Source organism: Festucalex cinctus, chromosome 19 (genome assembly GCF_051991245.1).
Source record: "Festucalex cinctus isolate MCC-2025b chromosome 19, RoL_Fcin_1.0, whole genome shotgun sequence".
Lineage (NCBI taxonomy): Eukaryota > Metazoa > Chordata > Actinopteri > Syngnathiformes > Syngnathidae > Festucalex > Festucalex cinctus.
This window is the reverse complement of record NC_135429.1, coordinates 9,104,564-9,119,645: the sequence shown is the minus strand read 5'-3', so window position 1 is coordinate 9,119,645 and position 15,082 is coordinate 9,104,564. Positions and strand designations below refer to the sequence as shown.

The 15,082-nt window shown below is 40.6% G+C and overlaps 1 long non-coding RNA gene across 5 annotated transcripts; it reads left to right on the top strand.

The window, feature by feature from the left end:
* The first annotated feature begins 4,822 nt into the window (after nucleotides 1-4,822).
* Nucleotides 4,823-8,946, top strand: LOC144007432 (uncharacterized). 5 transcript variants are annotated; one of them, XR_013280172.1, is made up of 8 exons: nucleotides 4,823-5,542; nucleotides 5,602-6,306; nucleotides 6,643-7,218; nucleotides 7,282-7,317; nucleotides 7,389-8,152; nucleotides 8,227-8,408; nucleotides 8,478-8,562; nucleotides 8,632-8,946. It is a non-coding gene; the product is annotated as an uncharacterized LOC144007432 (long non-coding RNA). The 5 variants fall into 5 exon arrangements; XR_013280169.1 differs by having other exon boundaries at nucleotides 4,823-6,306; nucleotides 7,389-7,486; nucleotides 7,557-8,152; XR_013280170.1 differs by having other exon boundaries at nucleotides 4,823-6,301.
* Nucleotides 8,947-15,082: the final 6,136 nt, after the last annotated feature.

The following is a 15,082-nucleotide window of genomic DNA, read 5'->3' as shown; positions in this document are numbered from 1 at the left end:
TCATCAATTTAATTAATATGAAAACTGCAGATCTCTATGTGGGATGCTATTATGTAAAATTGTTACATCGCAGTCCACTAACATTCAGATTGGTTCCCTCTCAGACACATTTTCGCAAATAAGTGACTCCGAAAGATTTACTTGGTTAATTTCACATTTGGTAGGTGCAAAGGCACGCCAAAGCATAGCCGTTTTTGGCTTCAGGTGAAGTAGGCGGCTGCCTAGGGCCTCCAAGCCACCAGGGGGCCCCCAAGCTCTGTGTAGTCTTAGCTGAAGATGATTACAATGTCCTGTCTTTATTCTGTCTCTAAAATTTACTACATCCCATCATTGATTAACGAACAAACATAGGGCATAAATAATATAAACTGTGATGTAAAGCAGTGGCTGGTGTTTTGTGTCGGTTTGTGACGCTAAGTCACTGTGTGAGAATGATTGACAGCTCCCCATCTATCCTCCCCGTTAGCGAGAGTACGACTAAATAAAACGGACACCTTAACTCATTTGCTCCCAATAACGTGTAAATACGTTTTTTTAATGCTCTAAGTGTCCCAAAGACGTATTTATACGTTTTTGTTGTTGTTGTTGTTTTTTTGCTAGAGCATACAGAAGGCTTTGATGCAGCCTCTCAACTGCAAAGAACGGTTGCAGAAATGGTAGTTATTACACAAACGGCCAGCAGGTGGCAGCAGAGCAAAGGAGATCAACCAGGGCCATCTAGAAAAAAAGCTCAATTTCTTACAATTTTGAATAGATTTGTGAAAACTGATGAAACGGCTCTCTTCTAACGCTAATTGCTGCAAAACGGAAACAGATAGAAACATACTTTTTTTTCCTGATGAAAGAAGAGATTTTAATCTTTCTTTTGATGGGTTCCATGCTTTTATAGCAATTGAACACAATATTCTGTGAGCCTTGCAAAATCAGTCAAAATCCAGTAAAACAGCCGGGAGCGAATGGGACTACTTCTGTGAAAATGGCTGGGAGTGAATGAGTTAATGTCATCAAAAAGAAGCTATCTGAGCGGAGCGGAAACTGAAGATGAAAAATGTTAAAAGGAGAAGGGTAAGGGACTTGGTGATGGATAGTTGGAGGTGAAACTCCACTTTATTTTATTTTATTTTTAGTAAGTTTATTTGTTTTGCTAGCCTCTCATTTATTTTCAATGTTAACTTTCTTTTGGCTAGCCCCTAATTCAACTAGTATTATATGTAAATTAGTGTAGAAAATGCTTAAAAGTGACAAATTTGTAATTGGGTACAGGCACTGCACATCACAATTTTTAAATATAAAAAGATTAATTTTAATTAATATTTTGTATTACTGCATGTGGTTAAGACAATAGATAGATGGATGTATTATTGCAATATTACATCACATCCTTCAGGAGGACCTTCATCTGACCAGGAAGGAATTTTAACTGTAGTCACTTTTGCTCATAAAGTGTAATATATTGTATCTTAGGAGACCATCTAAAGGGTTAGGAATCTCTTCATTATAGTTTGCCAAACTAGGGGGCCCCAAACAGAATCTTGCCTGGGGCCCCCATGAAGCTAGAAACGGCCCTGCTCCAAAGCAAAACATTTGCATAAAGTCAATTTTCTAAAATATGTGACTCACTCACAACAAAGCAACTATAAATTGTAAATTTTGAGAGCTTGTGTCCAACTTGAACCATTGGCATGACCCTTCGTTACTAGCGGCAACAAGAAGGATGCACTGATGCTGTAATCAACTCTAAGCGTCACAAACAGTATGGCAAGGTAAACCACTATCATACCAATAAACTGCTGGATGGTAAAAGATAATGTGGATGTAGCACAGAGAGGGTTTGGAAATATGAAAGAAGTAATCCTGTAATCCGAAAAGATCCCAGCATGCAGAGAAATGCTAATCCCATGTAATGATAGTTGATCCTTACAAAGGTCTGCTTTCTATCATGCAACGGGAGGAAGGTGAGCGAGGAGACGACTGCGCTGCGTTTTCCCGATAGGTAAGATCAGATGACTTTCTAGGAAATGTGCTGAAGTGCAAAACTCGCCAGACAGGTGCAGATTTGATTCTTGATAGCTTCTGGTTCCATTTCATTTTTTTTTTTTTAACCACGGATTAACCTCGATCCCGCATAACTTGGGATTATCCACTCAGTGACAAGTGCATATGGTGTGCTTTTGGGGACAAAAATGCACTCAATTCCAAAGCAGCTGCATGCATTCATTGAATCCAACGCTGATCTCCCCTCCAATCAGTGGCCCGATCTCTTCTGAGGCGCAATAACTTACTTTGACTTTTATCATACAAAAAGTCCAACACAATCCATTCTATGACGCTGGTTGACTTCCGAGTTGTTGTAATTATGAAATCAATTTCACCTCAGGAAATCATGTATAAAGAATTGGGCCCTTTAAACCCATTATCCCACACCAGCTGCATTTGAAGTCCATATTATGTCAACCACTATAATAATAGTAAAAAAAAAACGCACCAGATCAAGGATAGTTTTATGACTTTATTTTGTGATGTTTGCATTTGATAAGTTACTGTAATTGCCAATCTTTGATCCTGTATTTTAGTGTATAAATGTGACTTATTTTGTTATGTAACCCTTTATTCTGTCATATAGAATTGTGCATTGAAAAGTAATCAGTATGCAGGTTATAAAATGTTTTTTTTTTAAGAAAAAAAAATATTACTACAGTAACAATAACGTCAATATCGTGATATTGCGATATGAAAGCTCCCACTATCGTCATGTCACAATATTAAAAGCAGCCCATATGTTGTTACTTCCATTTGTGCAATTATAGCACCCTCTGGTGGTTATTTTTTTTTTCTTTTTTGTGCAGTTTTAGTTTTTATATGGCATGTTTTGGCCCTTCTATGTTTAAAATCCACTCAAATCAGCAGATGAAGGAGAACTATATATATATATATATATATATATATATATATATATATATATATATATATATAAAACCGAGTCAATGTGGAGGAACTCAATGTGTGTGTGTGTGTGCATTAACAAATAAGTGCCTCAATATTATACAATCTCTAATAACATATTTTTATATTCATGTTTATGTACAAAAGCACAAAATTGCTTTTTTTCTTCTTCGTATATTGCATCAAACATTTGCAGATCGTTACATCCATATTTATTACTCCCTTAAGATAACTGAAAAATACAGCTATTAATAGCTAAACTCATGGCAACAAAAGTGAGAGCACCCCTAAGTGAAAAATGCCCAAATTGAGCAGTTAGCGTCACGTGGCTCTTTAACAATTAGGCAAATAAAATTAATAGTATATTTTATACATGGTGTTAAAAAATGTAAATGAAGATAAACAAGCTATCGCATATTTTATTAGCATAATGTCAAATGATGAATAGTGTTGCTGTCAAAACTCTGTTTTTTAATCATGAGAAGATATCTGCACACAAGAATCCCTCAACTGCTTTCAGCCATCCCGCAATACGGATTTGCGCGAACGCAGGTAAATAATTGATCCTCAAAGCATAACACCAAGTTAATTAGCGCATCAGGAGCCGAAGGTCGTCCTCGCTAGGATCCCCTCCCGCCCTTTCGGTTTCATTAGGACGCGGCGAGGAGCAACCGGGATTCATTAATTCTAAACACGAAGCCTCCCGTGTTAATACAGTTAATTGGCAATTTGATGAAACTTCAGAATTGAATTGAGAAGTCGGCTATTCATCCTTTTCATTTGAGCTATATCATCTCCCTCTTTCTCCCTCTCTAGACTATGAGAGGGAAGTCTATTAATAAAAAGTAATAGCGGCTAATTTACTAAGTTACTGACCCATTTAATAGCTCACGGATGTGAATTGTCTCTTATAGATAGTTGAGACAAAGGATCTAAAGGCATTAAATCATCATGTTGAGAGTAGCCATGATTTCCCCCCCCCCCCCCCCCCAGTTCTTGAATGGATTTCTGCAGACCACACTTGTGAATTTGCGAATCACAAATTCAAATCAACCTTGCAGCCCATTTTTCTCCATGTAGTCTATTCAGTTGGATTATTGGCGTCAGATTCCTTTGTTATCGTTTCACTTTCTTCTTGAAGTTGTGCAAAGTGAGAGTTGGAGACAGTCGGAGGAGGAGTAATAAGGGGGAACTTCCAGTGTACTTGATGAACGCAGGAGGCCCCGACAGAAAACGGTCAGGGTCAGTTTTAATTGAAAGGAAAATCCTCCCGAGCGGCAAAGGCGTGTTTGATGCGCTCGCTTTTTAATGGCACGCAGGTAAGACAAAGGTAGGAGAAGAGGAGTAAAAAGACAACGTTTTGTTGGGGAGCGCTAACCTTACGCAAGATTTGCAACGGAGATGGGGGGGATCGAAGCTGATGCATTTTTCATTGGAGAAACATTGCGGAACGCCGTGGAAGAATTAAATACAAATACATTCACACTGGAGGATGTGAATACTCGTTCACTCGCAGCCATTTTCACAGAAGCAATCCCGTTCGCTCCCAGATGTTTTACGGGATTTGGACCGATTTTGCAAGGCCCACAGAATATTGTGTTCTATTGCTATAAAAACATGAACCCCATCAAAAGAAAGATTAAAGTCTCTTCTTTCATCAGGAAAAAAAAAGTAGATTTCTACCTGTTTCCGTTTTGCAGCAATTAGCATTAGAAGAGAACTAAGTTTCATCAGTTTTCACGAATCTATTTAAAATTGTAATTGAGCTTTTTTTTTCTAGATGGCCCTGGTTGATCTCCTTTGCTCTGCTGCCACCTGCTGGCCATTTGTGTAATAATTACCATTTCTGCAACCGTTCTTTGCAGTTGAGAGGCTGCATCAAAGCCTTCTGTACGCTCTAGCATAAAAAAAACAAAAAACGTATAAATACGTCTTTGGGATACTTAGAACATTTAAAAAACGTATTTATACGTTATTGGGAGTAAATGAGTTAATGGAGTAACTGGTTGACTGTTTAGCTGAAAAAAAGGAAACATTTGTTGAAAAAAATCTTGTCTTTTATTTTGAAATTAAACTGTTTAGTGCATTTTATTTTTTAAGTTGTTTCAATTGGTCAAAACATTAAAAAAACATCTTAATTTTTATTTTTATTTTTTAAATGTTTGCTTTGGGGATAAATGATAAATGGACTGCTATTTATAGAACACTTTAACGACACCATGTGGTGCCCAAGAGCTTTACAATTTAAGATGAACAGTTTAAAGTTGCAATGATTAGAATCTGTCAAAAATATGGAAATAAAAGGAGAAAAAAGATCCTAATTTTGTCTTTTATGTTGATGTTCATGTGATTTACTTTCATTTTCCTGTCGTGAAAAGTGACAAGTTCCTCTGCAAGCCAAAGCAGCTATCATGATGGGCCACCGGGTGGCGATAGAGTGCAAAGCACTGTTCAACACGCAAAAGCAGAAGAAGGAGGTGGTTGGCTTTGATTGGTGGTTGTCGGGCTTGCCTGCAGGTCAATTGGAGTCAGGTGTGAGCAATTAAGTGTCGTACACTGGTGCAGCAAGATAGCGACCGTGTGGCCTCTTGTTAGCCAAGTGAGTGTACCAGCAAATGTTTGTTGTTTGTTCTCACGCTGACATTTTGCTTGTTGCAGGATTTTCACATGAAGGACAAAACAGTTTGAGGTCTGAGCACACATACACGTCACAATTCACTGTGTGCTTTATGTAGCACATTGTGTTCTTTCTTTTCCTACTTTTTGAATGTTTTGTTTGTTTTAATGCTGGCCAGCTCTTTTGTTTGTTTATTTGTTGTAAATGACACACCCTATGGCTTTGAAATTGGCAATTGAAATGTATTGGGATTGAATAAACACAAACCAGCGAATAATTAATAGTGCATGCGTGTTTTGCAGGCTGGAAGAGGAGCCAAATGCCAAGAGGAAAAGGAACAATTCCTCAAGTCAAGAGTCAAGCGGCGTACAAACGTTTGTGTGGGGAGCATGTGAACATGCCGGGGAAGCTTGTTGAGCTCTGGGGCGCGCCTTGGTTGACTTTGGTTATGGGTGCCAATTGGGTGCTATGCTCGAAAGGTTGCATTGAAACGAGGGCAGGTGTGGAAATTGTTTGGAGTTGTTTGAGATGGTCTGTAGTTGTGGCTTGTCTGGATCCAGAGCGGCTTTTTCTTGAGGTTGGCAATTGGTGGTTGGTGGCGTGTGCAGTGAAGGGTTTGACGAAGGACTCTACGGCGTCTCATATTCATCAACACAAATATAACACCCCGTTCTTTTTCAGGATCGTGGAAGCACCTGATTTGGTGATGACAACCAAGAGGAACTGGACAGACAAAGCCGGGTGAAGTATGCACACACTAATAAAATAGAGTGAAGAAATATGCCACAAGTCATTTGTTGATTTGCTTTTGTCCGAATGGCCTCAGCACATCCCCGTATGTGCATGTTGAGTATGGCCATTCAACCAAAAACAAATGAGCATATGACTTGAATATTCTCTCATGCTTGAAGTAAAGCCCATCAAGTTGAACCACAGCATTGTAATCAATGCAAATATGTGAGGAAAAACATGACAATAAGCATAATGTTGCACATTTTGGAGAGTGCGAGAGGAGCCGAATGAAAGGAAAGGCCACACAAGGGTAACAAAATGTGGCATAACCGTAATTTTTGTTGTTGCAGGGCTCAGACGGCAGTGGGTGAGATGAGGAAAAGGAGCAATTCTGTGCATCAAATCAGTCTCAATGGGAGTTTTTTTTTTTATTTTCTTCTACTTTAAATTCATTCATGTCTTAAAATATGTCTGAGTCATTTAAAAATGTTACTTCAACCTCATTCCATTCCCTGTGTTGACTTCCTGCAGGTTGTGGGACGGACGGAGACGCCAGGAGCCCCCCGGAAGAGGATAATCGCACAATGAAGTGAGCAGCAGCCAAGTATGTGTACAGTATGTGTTTTTTGCAGGCTGGATGATGAGCCGGATGGGGCGAAAGAATTGGGACCAGGATGAGATCTGAGGTGAACCGTTTCCCTGGAGACGCCGTGAGGAGGTTTCAGGGCCAGGCGTTGAGGAAGAAGCGCTTCTCCGATGAGTCTTCAACTTTTGTATGGTTTGATGTTTTAGTGAACGTTGTCTAATGCCACAAAATGTTAATCTTGCCCACTTAGCTTCGTTGCAGCCTGGTCATCCTGGAAGGAGATTGATCCACTTTTCAGAACTCTTCTGCACAGCCCACCCAAATGGAGTTTGTGGTTTAGGTCAGGACATGTCGGCTGTTTTGATTTTGTAAATAAAGGCTAATACAAATGTATTTGTTACAGAAGGAGATGGAGTCTATTATATCGAACCAAATGAGGGTAATAAAATCCAAAAAGACACAAATCAAACAAAAAAAAGTGCATTTTTCTCACTTTTTTTTTAATTGCAGTGCGAAGAAGTCGCTTGGGACGGGAGACGCGAAGGAGAACCAGTGCAGAGTGAAAACTACAAATGTTGTACAGTATGAGCCTGAAAACTTCGACAGAGGTAACAAAACATGGCAATTTCACATGCAAGGGTCCCAACTATTTTTTTTTTTTTCTCTTTTTGGTTGCAGGGCTCAGATGGGGCGCATGGATGGGATGCCGAGAAGGAGCAGTTCTACAAATGAATTAAGTGGCACACAAATGAGTATAAGTTGTCCGAGAGGTGCTTGTAAAAACGAGTGGGCGGAGCAGTGAGCTTTGTGGTTTGCCTTGGTTGAGTAAAGCTCGGGAGGATTGTTGTTGGTTGTTGGAAAGTTCTGGTGGAAATGAGGGTAGGTGGTTTTTGGAGTTGACGGTTGGACACGTGTCTGTTTGGTTGTGTTCTTTGGGAAGAAATGTTGGAGGTGGTCAGCTTGTTGTTTGGCTTGCCTGGATCCAGAGCCACTTTGTGTTTGTGGATGTCAGTTTGGAAGCTGGTGTGTATTGTGCAGGCAGGTTTTCGGGACATCCTTCATTTTGATCAACATGCACACATTTGGTTTTTATATTTTATTTTTGTCTTTCAGAGTTTTTGAAGCACTGGAACAGCGGTGCCAAGAGAAACTGGACCAGGGTACTGAGTGCATTGATAAAATTAAGTGACCCTCACACAACTAGCAGAGAACCACCGGATGACAGTAACAAGCACACAGCGAATGAGCAGAATGGGACAAAAGGCTCGATGAGGGTAAGCAGCAGTTGACCTACCAATGAAATAATGGAGTGAGATAAAATTAAATTATTATTATTTTTTTTTTGCAGGGTTGAGCAGCCGTTTGGGACAGGAGGCATCTCGGGGATCAGAACAAGGTCATATGTACAAATCTGTTTCAAAAAATAAATACAAAAAAAATGAGTGGCAATCACAAAGGTAATTGTGTACGTTCATGTGCTTGTTTAGCATGAAAGAAGAGGAGCCAGATGAAAGGAAAGACTGGGAAATGGTAACAAAATACATGAAAATACAAAGTGGCGCACACCTACGATTACGATTATGATTTTGATTATCATAGGACGCAGAGGTTGCTGGGATGAGGAAGAACGATTGCACCCATCAAAAGAAGACGTTCCAAAACGAACAGCTTCTTGGCACTTCAGGTGAGTGGAATTAGTGCACATTCGAATGGATGACAACACATGTTACGACAAGACTATTTTTTTTTTTAGCCTTCCCAAACAAAGGTGCAGATGCTTTGGCGCTTCGGCAAAGAAGAAGCATCACCTGTACAGGGAGAGTATGTTTTTGTTCCATTTAGCCTTTCTCTCCACAGTCACTAACTCACTGGGTGTGCACTGATTTTTATTTTTTTTTCATTTATTTTTTATTAAATGTACTGTGCTGTATGCTTTACTTTGAAATACTGTTTTGTGATATCTAAATATTTTTTTGTCTTTTTGTATGGAGTTACCTGTAAAGCCCCCCCCTTGCTCTTTTGTATATTCCAAATGTGACTTTGTACTGGAATAAATACTGAAGTTGTACATTTTTTGTTTTGGTGTTTTTTCTTCTATGGAGTTAGCTGCACCCTGTTTATGTATGTTCCAAATGTGACTTTGTATGTTAATAAAAATTGAATTTTATTTTTTTTTTGCATGTCCCAAAGTGACTTTGTCCTAAATTGTAGTTGTTTGTATATATATATATATATATATTTTTTTTCTCTTTTGGTCTGCAGTGAGGGGTAAAGCTCCATCCCCCCTTGTATTTTATATTCTAAATGTGACTGACCTTGTACTTTAATAAAAATTGTGAAGTTGTATTTTTTTTCAGGTGGGTGGGGGTAGACGCTTTTTTTTTTTCAAAATGTGACTGGTTGAAATCACTGAACAATTTTATAGGGTATATTTTAAACTTTGGCAAGGGAGGTCATAGGACTAAGAGTAAATAAGATTAATGATTTGACATTTTTTTGACCATTACAATTGTAACTAAATACGTAGCCAAACATGAAACAGTGTGGTCATTGATAGGTGCCTAGAAAGATTTTTTTTTTTATGTTTTTTTTTTTTTTTTTGTACAAGTATAAAGGAAAGAAAAAAAATGATCTAGTGAAACTTGGGGAAAAATTTAACAGGATTATATTAAAATGACCATGCTTTAAAAAAAAAAAAAAAAAAGTATAGTAAGGAATTTTTTTTCTCCCTTCAAAACGACCATGTATAGTAAGGCGTTTATTAAAAAAAAAAAAGACCACATATAGTAAGGCGTTTTTTCTCCCTTCAAAACGACCATGTATAGTAAGGCGTTTATAAAAAAAAAAAAGTATAGTAAGGCGTTTTTTCTCCCTCCAAAACGACCATGTATAGTAAGGCGTTTATAAAAAAATAAATAAATAAAAATATGTATAGTAAGGCGTTCTTTCTTCCCTTCAAAACGACCAAGTATAGTAAGGCGTTTGTTTTGTTTTTTTTCCCTTCAAAACGACCATGGAGAGTAAGGCGTTTTTTTTCCCCTTCAAAACAACCATGTGTAGTAAGGCGTTTTTTTTTTTCCTCATTCAAAACGACCATGTATAGGAAGCCTTTTTTTCCCCTTCAAAGCGACCATGTATAGTAAGGCCTTTAAAAAAAAAAATAAAAAAAAACGACCATGTATAGTAAAGCGTTTTTTCTCCCTCCAAAATGACCATGTATAGTAAGGTGTTTTTTTCCCTTCAAAACTACCATGTATAGTAAGGCCTTTAAAAAAACAAAAACAAAAAAAAAACGACCATGTATAGATGTATAGTAAGGTGTTTTTTTTTCCCCCTTCAAAATTACCATGTATAGTAAGGCCTTTAAAACAAAAAAAACAAAAACGACCATGTATAGTAAGGCCTTTAAAAAAAAAAAGCAAAAAAAACCGACCATGTATAGTAAGGCGTTTTTTATCCCTTCAAAACGACCATGTATAGTAAGGTGGTTTTTTTTTCCTTTCAAAACGACCATGTATAGTAAGGCGTTTATAATTTTTTTTTTTTAAAAAGACCACGTATAGTAAGGCGTTTTTTTGTTTTTTTGCCCTTCAAAACGACCATGGAGAGTAAGGAGTTTTTTTTATCCCTTCAAAACGACCATGTATATAGTAAGGCGTTTTTTCTCCCTCCAAAACGACCATGTATAGTAAGGCGTTTAAAAAAAAAATAAAAACAAAAAACGGCCATGTATAGTAAGGCGTTTTTTCTCCCTTCAAAACGACCATGTATAGTAAGGCGTTTTTTTTCCTCCTTCTAAACGACCATGTATTGTAAGGTGTTTTTTTCCCTTCAAAACAGCCATGTATAGTAAGGCCTTAAAAAAAAAAAAAAAAAGACCATGTATAGTAAGGCGTTTTTTATCCCTTCAAAACGACCATGTATAGTAAGGCGTTTATAAAAAAAAAAAAAGACCACGTATAGTAAGGCGTTTTTTCTCCCTTCAAAACGACCATGTATAGTAAGGCGTTTTTTTTCCTCCTTCAAAACGACCATGTATAGTAAGGCGTTTTTTTTCCCTTCAAAACTACCATGTATAGTAAGGCCTTAAAAAAAAAAAAAAAAAAAAAATGACCATGTATAGTAAGGCGTTTTTTATCCCTTCAAAACGACCATGTATAGTAAGGCGTTTATAAAAAAAAAAAAGACCACGTATAGTAAGGCGTTTTTTATCCCTTCAAAACGACCATGTATAGTAAGGCGTTTATAAAAAAATAAATAAAAATATGTATAGTAAGGCATTTTTTTCCCCCTTCAAAACGACCATGTATAGTAAGGCCTTTAAAAAAACAAAAAAAAACAAAAACGACCATGTATAGTAAGGCGTTTATAAAAAATAAATAAAAATATGTATAGTAAGGCATTTTTTTTCCCCTTCAAAACGACCATGTATAGTAAGGCATTTTTTTTCCCTCCTTCAAAACTACCATGTATAGTAAGGCCTTTAAAAAAAAATAAAATGACCATGTATAGTAAGGCGTTTTTTATCCCTTCAAAACGACCATGTATTTTAAGGCGTTTATAAAAAAAAAAAAATATACCACGTATAGTAAGGAGTTTTTTCTCCCTCCAAAACGACCATGTATAGTAAGGCGTTTATAAAAAAAAAAAGTATAGTAAGGCGTTTTTTCTCCCTCCAAAACGACCATGTATAGTAAGGCATTTATAAAAAATAAATAAAAATATGTATAGTAAGGCATTTTTTTTTCCTCCTTCTAAACGACCATGTATAGTAAGGCGTTTTTTTCCCTTCAAAACTACCATGTATAGTAAGGCCTTTAAAAAAAAATAAAATGACCATGTATAGTAAGGCGTTTTTTCTCCCTCCAAAATGACCATGTATAGTAAGGCGTTTATAAAAAAAATAAAAATAAAAATATGTATAGTAAGGCGTTTTTTTTCCCTTCAAAACGACCATGTATAGTAAGGCGTTTTTTTTCCCCCTTCAAAACGACCATGTAGAGTAAGGCGTTTTTTTTCCCCTTCAAAACGACCATGTATAGTAAGGCGTTTTTTTTCCCTCCTTCAAAACGACCATGTATAGTAAGGCGTTTATAAAAAAAAAAAGTATAGTAAGGCGTTTTTTCTCCCTCCAAAACGACCATGTATAGTAAGGCGTTTATAAAAAATAAATAAAAATATGTATAGTAAGGCATTTTTTTTTCCTCCTTCTAAACGACCATGTATAGTAAGGCGTTTTTTTCCCTTCAAAACTACCATGTATAGTAAGGCCTTTAAAAAAAAATAAAATGACCATGTATAGTAAGGCGTTTTTTCTCCCTCCAAAATGACCATGTATAGTAAGGCGTTTATAAAAAAAATAAAAATAAAAATATGTATAGTAAGGCGTTTTTTTTCCCTTCAAAACGACCATGTATAGTAAGGCGTTTTTTTTTCCCCCTTCAAAACGACCATGTAGAGTAAGGCGTTTTTTTTTCCCCTTCAAAACGACCATGTATAGTAAGGCGTTTTTTTTCCCTCCTTCAAAACGACCATGTAGAGTAAGGCGTTTAAAGCAAAACAAAAAAACGGCCATGTATAGTAAGTATAGTAAGTGGTCCTGGTATCATCACTCCTACCGTGGCCTGGTGGTAAAGGCATTGGACTGGAGTACTTCTGTGTATGGGTTCAAATCCCGGCATGTCCCTTACAGAACAGCGCCCCCTCCTGCTTATGTCTTGAAGAACTTCCTTTCAGGCCAGGTAAAAGAAAAGACAAAAGCGCACGTGGTCTTGGTATCATCACTCCTACCGTGGCCTGGCGGCAAAGGCATTGGACTGGAGTACTTCTGTTTGTGGGTTCAAATCCAGGCATGTCCCTTACAGAACAGCGCCCCCTCCTGCTTATATCTTGAAGAACTTCCTTTCAGGCCAGGAAAATGAAAAGACAAAAGCACACGTGGTCCTGGTATCTTCACTCCTACCGTGTCCTGGTGGTAAAGGCATTGGACTGGAGTACTTCTGTGTGTGGTTTCAAATCCAGGCATGTTCCTTAAAGAACAGCTCCCCCTCCTGCTTATGTCTTGAAGAACTTCCTTTCAGGCCAGGTAAATGAAAAGACAAAAGCGCACGTGGTCCTGGTATCATCACTCCTACCGTGGCCTGGCGGTAAAGGCATTGGACTGGAGTACTTCTGTGTGTGGGTTCAAATCCAGGCATGTCCCTTAAAGAACAGCTCACCCTCCTGCTTATGTCTTGAAGAACTTCCTTTCAGGCCAGGTAAAAGAAAAGACAAAAGCGCACGTGGTCCTTGTATCATCACTCCTACAGTGGCCTGGCGGTAAAGGCATTGGACTGGAGTACTTCTGCTTGTGGGTTCAAATCCAGGCATGTCACTTACAGAACAGCGCCCCCTCCTGCTTATGTCTTGAAGAACTTCTTCAGGCCAGGTAAAAGAAAAGACAAAAGCGCACGTGGTCCTGGTATCATCACTCCTACCGTGGCCTGGCGGCAAAGGCATTGGACTGGAGTACTTCTGTTTGTGGGTTCAAATCCAGGCATGTCCCTTAAAGAACAGCTCCCCCTCCTGCTTAAGTCTTGAAGAATTACCTTTCAGGCCAGGATAGGTGAAGGGGGGAGTGGGTTAGGATAGGTAGAGGGGGGGGCGAGGTAGGACAGGTAGAGGGCGGAGCGAGGTAGGACAGGTAGAGGGGGGAGCGAGAGGTAGGACAGGTAGAAGGGGGGGAGCGAGAGGTAGGACGGGTAGAGGGGGGAGAGAGGTAGGACGGGTAGAGGGGGGGTGGAGCGAGAGGTAGGACAGGTAGAGGGGGGTGGAGCGAGAGGTAGGACAGGTAGAGGGGGGAAAGAGGTAGGACAGGTAGGGGGTGGGGTAGGACGGGTAGAGGGGGGAGCGAGGTAGGACGGGTAGAGGGGGGAGCGAGGTAGGACAGGTAGAGGGGGGAGCGAGGTAGGACAGGTAGAAGGGGGGGAGCGAGAGGTAGGACAGGTAGGGGGGGGGAGAGAGGTAGGGCAGGTAGAGGGGGGGGGAGAGAGGTAGGACAGGGAGGGGGGGGGAGCGAGAGATAGGACAGGTAGAGGGGGGGGGGGAGAGAGGGAGGAGAGGGGGGGGGAGAGAGGTAGGATAGGGAGGGGGGAGGGAGGTAGGACAGGTAGAGGGGGGGGGAGAGAGGTAGGATAGGGAGGGGGGAGGGAGGTAGGACAGGTAGAGAGGGGGGGGAGAGAGGTAGGGCAGGTAGAGGGGGGGGAGCGAGAGGTAGGACAGGGAGAGAGGTAGGACAGGTAGAGGGGGGGGAGCGAGAGGTAGGACAGGGAGAGAGGTAGGACAGGTAGAGGGGGGGGGGAGCGAGAGGTAGGACAGGGAGAGAGGTAGGACAGGTAGAGGGGGGGGAGCGAGAGGTAGGACAGGGAGAGAGGTAGGACAGGTAGAGGGGGGGGAGCGAGAGGTAGGACAGGGAGAGGGGGGGGGGAGGGAGAGGTAGGATAGGGAGGGGGGAGGGAGGTAGGACAGGTAGAGGGGGGGGAGAGAGGTAGGGCAGGTAGAGGGGGGGGGGAGCGAGAAGTAGGACAGGGAGAGAGGTAGGACAGGTAGAGGGGGGGGAGCGAGAGGTAGGACAGGGAGAGGGGGGGGGGAGGGAGAGGTAGGATAGGGAGGGGGGAGGGAGGTAGGACAGGTAGAGGGGGGGGGAGAGAGGTAGGGCAGGGAGAGAGGTAGGACAGGGAGAGGGGGGGGGGAGCGAGAGGTAGGACAGGTAGAGGGGGGGGGAGCGAGAGGTAGGACAGGTAGAGGGGGGGGGGGGGTTAGGAGAGGTAGAGGGAGTGGGGTAGTGCAGAGAGAAGCAGAGAGAGGTGGGGTATTGCTGCTGCCATACAGCATTTTTATGGCCTTCTCTGCAGCAGTAGTTCAAGTATAAGGATAGATTAAAAATAATTTACATTTTTTTTTTCTTTTTTTTTTAATTATATATTAATTTGAACTACTGCTGCAGAGAAGGCCATAAAAATGCTGTATGGCAGCAGCAATACCCCACCTCTCTCTGCTTCTCCCTGAACTACCCCACCCCCTCTACCTCTACCTGTCCTACCTCTCGCTCCCCCCCCCCCTCTACCTGTCCTACCTCTCGCTCCACCCCCCTCTACCTGTCCTACCTCGCTCCCCCCTCTACCCGTCCTACCTCTCGCTCCCCCCTCTACCTGTCCTACCTCGCT